This window comes from Haematobia irritans, chromosome 3 (assembly GCF_050003625.1).
Source record: "Haematobia irritans isolate KBUSLIRL chromosome 3, ASM5000362v1, whole genome shotgun sequence".
Classification (NCBI taxonomy): Eukaryota; Metazoa; Arthropoda; class Insecta; order Diptera; family Muscidae; genus Haematobia; species Haematobia irritans.
In genome coordinates this window covers 168,296,294-168,301,801 of record NC_134399.1, presented here as the reverse complement: position 1 = coordinate 168,301,801, position 5,508 = coordinate 168,296,294, and the positions used below count along the sequence as shown (strand labels likewise).

General features: G+C 33.7%; 1 long non-coding RNA gene across 1 annotated transcript; it reads right to left on the bottom strand.

The window, feature by feature from the left end:
• Positions 1-3,636: 3,636 nt before the first annotated feature.
• LOC142228590 (uncharacterized) lies at positions 3,637-4,558 on the bottom strand. Its single transcript, XR_012720216.1, has 4 exons — positions 4,505-4,558; positions 4,336-4,378; positions 4,100-4,164; positions 3,637-3,696 (listed from the first exon to the last, which is right to left on the bottom strand). It is a non-coding gene; the product is annotated as an uncharacterized LOC142228590 (long non-coding RNA).
• Positions 4,559-5,508: the final 950 nt, after the last annotated feature.

The following is a 5,508-nucleotide window of genomic DNA, read 5'->3' as shown; positions in this document are numbered from 1 at the left end:
AATTGATACCAAAATCTCCGGATCTTCCACGTTTGCGAAGCGGACATGGGACAAAAAATACTAAAGATTATCGATACTTTGGTATTTTTAGTGAGAACCATATTCTCCAAACTATCCAAGACGCAAACATGGAAGATTCGGAGATTTTTGTATCAAAAAATACTGCAGATTCACTATATTGCATGCTTTATTTCGTTTAACATTTTATATGTTTACTTCATGAGTGTATCGTTTAAATATTGCTCATAAATGCTACACTAAATACTCTTGCTTATGTTGTAAAAGGGCCCGTCTAATAAACATTTTTTTATTATATTGAGCAAAATGTTCGATAACTATGAAGTTAGTGACGAAGTAGTTGGGATGTAAGAATTTAGTACAAGAAAAAAATCAAAAGAAACTAACCAATAATACACACACAGAAAAAAGAGCCTTTGGAACTAAAGGAAAAAAGTTCATCAATTTAGTTTAGCCAATTTATTTCCATTAAGTTAAATTTTTGTTTAAAATAATAAAATTTACTTGCTTCAGTAAAAAAATCCTGAACTGAAAAGGAAATAGGAATAGTTCATTAACTGGAATAGGGCATGGAATTTTACTAATACTGTTTCTTCGCTGGGTATAAGAATTTACTACTGAACAAGAAAATTTTATTCACTGATAACAAAGAATTCGTAAAAATAAACAAAATATGAACTAAAACCAAGTTTCCTCAAAATATAGTAAAATTTCTTATAAAATGATAATTCTGACTTCCTTTATTATGTTATAGAGAGATTATCATACATACGAAGAACACTTGGCATAGAAAAATATTTTAGTTCATTCGTACTAAGAAGTATTCAATCCTTTTGAAACTTAAGGAGAAACACTTGTTAGAATATAGGAAATCTTCCCACATTTCTTTTATCTACATGTAATCGATACCTGTCATCGATGTAATCGATATGTTTGCGTGTGGGTTGTTTTTTTAGTTGGAATCGCGTTGTTATGGTATAGGAGGGATTGTTCACCACCAAAGCGATACATTTGGAGCCAGTTACAGATCTATATGCCTCAGCATTTCTAGCGGCGTTTTCCCGATTCATGGCGCGTCGCGGCTGTCCGCATAAAATGTATTCAGATAATGGGCGGAACTTTGTCGGAGCTGCAGACCAATCTCAGAAAAATTGTCTCAGAGCTACGTGATGAAGTTGTATCCAAATATGGTTTACAAGGCGTGGAGTGGCACTTTAACCCGGCTTCGGCACCCCACATGGGTGGATTGTGGGAGGCTGGCGTTAAAAGCTGCAAAACACACCACAAGAAAATATCTGGACAGATACGGCACACATTTGAGGAATTTGCCACAATACTTGCTTCAATAGAATATTGTCTCAACTCGAGACCACTTTCGCCTGTATTGGACAATCAAGAAGATTTGTCCGCTCTAACCCCAGGCCACTTTTTGATTGGCACTTCGTTGTTGGCCCCAGCAGAGTCTGAGGAAATACCTTCTAAGACAGCGCTTCTTAATCGCTGGAGAAAAGTGAAGATAATCCAACAGGAGTTTTGTCGCCGTTGGAAGACGGAATATCTATCCGAGCTTCAAAAGCGTTTTCGGTGGAAGTCACCTCAAGACAATTTGGCCCTTAATGACCTCGTGGTAATACGTCAAGAATCGATTGGCCCAACAGACTGGCGTCTGGGAAGAGTAGTAAGACTGTATCCAGGGAAGGACAATCACGTTCGGGTGGTTGATGTTAGAACTCAAAGCGGTATTATTACCCGTCCCGTCCACAAGCTTGTACTTCTACCACGCTCACAAGAATAAAATAGTCATAATCAAACATTTTATCTGGCCCACAACTAGTTGATTTTAACCCTATGCTTGATTGTAAATGATGTACCTCACCTTTCACAGATGAACATCGACGACGATTATCTGTGCCCCTTGTGTATCTCGAGACATCCTCTGCGACTATGCCGCCGTTTTCTCGCGATGAACCCAATAGAGAAAAGAAGTCTTATTACAGCCAAATCTGCGTGTAAAAACTGCTTAGGACTATCACATGAGCTTGAGGGTTGCCGTAGTAAATCTGTGTGCTTCATATGTGCTATGTTGCACCACACGCTACTGCATTTGCCAGAGGAAACATACCCAACGTGTTGGCTTCAAATGACGGCTTGGGCAATAATGACAAGCGAAAATACGCCAACAGAGCGCAACTTGGTCCGGGTACTTCTAGACCCGACCATCTCATCGAGTTATTATACACCAACAACAAGCTGCCCCATGGCGTGGGAAAAGTCAGGGGTTCATGACTGCGTTAGAACTGCCACGATTCATTTGGCACGACGAATAGAGGAGGCCATGGTCAGTCCGACAGTCCAAATAATCGGTGGACCCATTAAGGAGAAGCATGGCTAGTCAGAATTGGCAGACTACGGGTTTTACATTCCGTACCCATGCAACATTGTGTTGGGAGCAGATGTCTCAAGGCTCGTATACCTAGGCTTGCCGGAGCAAGACTCAAACGGATATTTCGTTCAACGAACTATCTTTGGGACATCATTCTTTGGGGAGGTCGAGGCTGAACCAATCAACTAGAGCGAGGGCCAGTGTGTTATTAGTATAATATTCCATCATAATCAGCACATGAATTTCAAAATTTTTGGTTACAATTAATTAGACATAAGTCCGGTTGTTTACATCATGAACTTTAATTTTCTTTTCTTAAATCGATTTAACTGAATTGCTGCTAATTTAATGGAAGTCTTTGCACACTGAAAAAACAGTGAACCCTTTTCCATTGCAAAATGAACTAAACTGTAGTAATATTGACCATGATTTAGCCCTTAAGATTTTTTTCAACTTGTCTAGTTTATAATTTTCTTAAATTCTAGTTCATCTATAACATTGTAGTTTAGTTCATTTTTACAACACCATAAGATTTATATACCCCTACCAAGTTAAAAAGTCAGTATTATTTTGGTTTACTTGCTTATTTTGTGGGAAACCCGATAATAAAAATTGGTTAACAGTCTCTTTAAAATGTCGACGACTAAACTATTTTTAAATCAATCCTTCCACAATACAGAGAAATTAAATAATTAAAGGAACAACAAACCGTTTTACTATTATGAAAATTTTCATATATTAAAATTAAACTTTCTTTAAGCAAAAGTACTTTATTATAAAAACTTATGATGAAAGTTTTTAATACAATGTTTTTTGTGAATAAAAATTATGACCACGTGGAACAGAGAGTAGTTCATTTTAACGCGCTGTTTGGACATTTTGACTTATCCTTTTTTATTCATCGTAGGTAATTATTTCACATATCTTGCTGGAAAAAAATGGAAACAATAATGAAAATTGTTAAAAATTAACACCATGTTATGAAATATAATTTTTAATTCTTCATTTTAGCTTGTAACTTACCATATTTGGGGGCATTTTATCAAATGGTGTAAGGAATTCAACTTTCCTTTGGAAAACGTATCTCATAAAATTTGTACCTGAAACAATTAGAAAAATAATGAAGTATTCTATATAAACTCATAAAACTGTCTTGTTATCGATGTGAAGGATATAATAAAATAAATATTCTAGTTGAAAGAAAGCCAAAGTTTTAATATAAAACTTACAAATTCTCTATTAAATTGTACGCTGAGGGGAAATATAAAAAGTTGTCCAAATTTATTTGGGTTACTCTGAAATTAAATATTAAATAAAATTATTAAATAAGTTTTCAAAAAAACTAATGAAAAAAATAATAATAGGCATTAAAAACCAAATATTCTTGATAACCCTAGACAGTCATCATTCGTCAAAATGACGACACGTAATTTAATTTTCGATTTAAAATGGATTTTAGTCTATTGGGAAATGGTGAATTTAAGTTATACTAATTCGACCGTTTTATGAATTTTTGTTTTATACTACTTAAAACCAAATTGAATAAGAAAATAAACAAAAGTTTGGTTCACTTTTTCGCTCACGATGAAAATTTTAGCGTCTTGAAATGAGCCGTAGTCAAAATGACAAAGTCTGACGTTAATGTACAAAAAATAAGGATGACTGTCCAGGGCTAAAAGAAAGTTAAAGAATCCTTACCAATTCACTATTAAATTACAGGCAAAGGAGTACTAACAATTTGTCCAAATGTTTAAGGGGTTATTCTGAAATTAAATATTTGTTTTTACATTAAAAATATTACATTGGTTTCCAAAAAAATTGATTAAAGAAATACTAAAATAAGGCATTAAAAACCTGTAGTTTTGATGATAAAAAGGTCACAAAAACGTAAATATTCTAGTTAAAATAAAGCCAATTTTTAAAAGAAAACTTACCAATTCTCTATTTTTTATTTGTTCGAATCCATCTGGAGTTGCTCTGAAATTAAATATTGTTTTTACAACAAAGAAAAGCATTAAACTGGTTTCCAAAAAAATTAATTAACAAATAATAATATACATAAAAAATATTTTTAAAAGAAAGTCATATTAAAAAAATACTTACCAATTTATGAATAAACTATACGCTGAGATATAACAAAAATTTTCCAAATTCATCTGGAATTGAATATTAATTTTTTACATAGAATAATAAAAATTTCAATACACTTTCAATTTCAACATATTTTCCTAAATATTCGTAATAACTTTTTTCTAAACTACCGATAAAATATTAATAACTTTCATTTAAAAGGTTTAATAAACAAACACCAATATATGTATCAAAAATCCAAAATATTCCATGCCTTTATACTCCCTTGTTGCATACCTACTTAAAAGATGCAACAGCCCACGCCAACGCCAACTATACAACTGAAGCATGCCAAACAAAACCAAGCAAAGCCAAAACATTCCTACAACAACAAAAACACATGTGCCTTTATTGAAAACAACACCTCATCCAGCCAAATAAACCATCCCCGAATAACAGACACACACACAAACCACTAAATGCACAAAAATAACAAACAACCCCACGCTCATGTATACACAACAAAACTCAAGTAATGCGCTTTACAGACTATCAGTCATTCCGGACGGAATGTCGATGTTTCTAAAGAATCTTACAGTGTGTCGGATCGATACGACTTGCCGGCGATGACTAAATAATCGGTAAATGTGTTATCGATCCCATAAACATGCAGCAGTATCGATTATGCCTTCGGACTTAACTTATAATGTGCACAATATATGGGATATGTTCGACACGAGCACTGTCGTCCAGAATAACTGATAGTCTGTAAAGCGCATAACATCATCTTTACATTAATCACATTCCACTATGCCGACAAAGATCTCTGTACTATGCATTAGTTCATCGCATCTGCTAACAATTTACTCTAAGAATAATATTCGTAAAGGCACACCAGTTTACGATCAATGAAACGTTTAACTTAAAATTTGCAAAATTTTCAAGAAATGTTATCTACCATTTTTGACGAAAATGTCTATAAATTTAATTACATGTGAACTAAAAATATTTCATTGGGTAATTTTTTACCAACAATT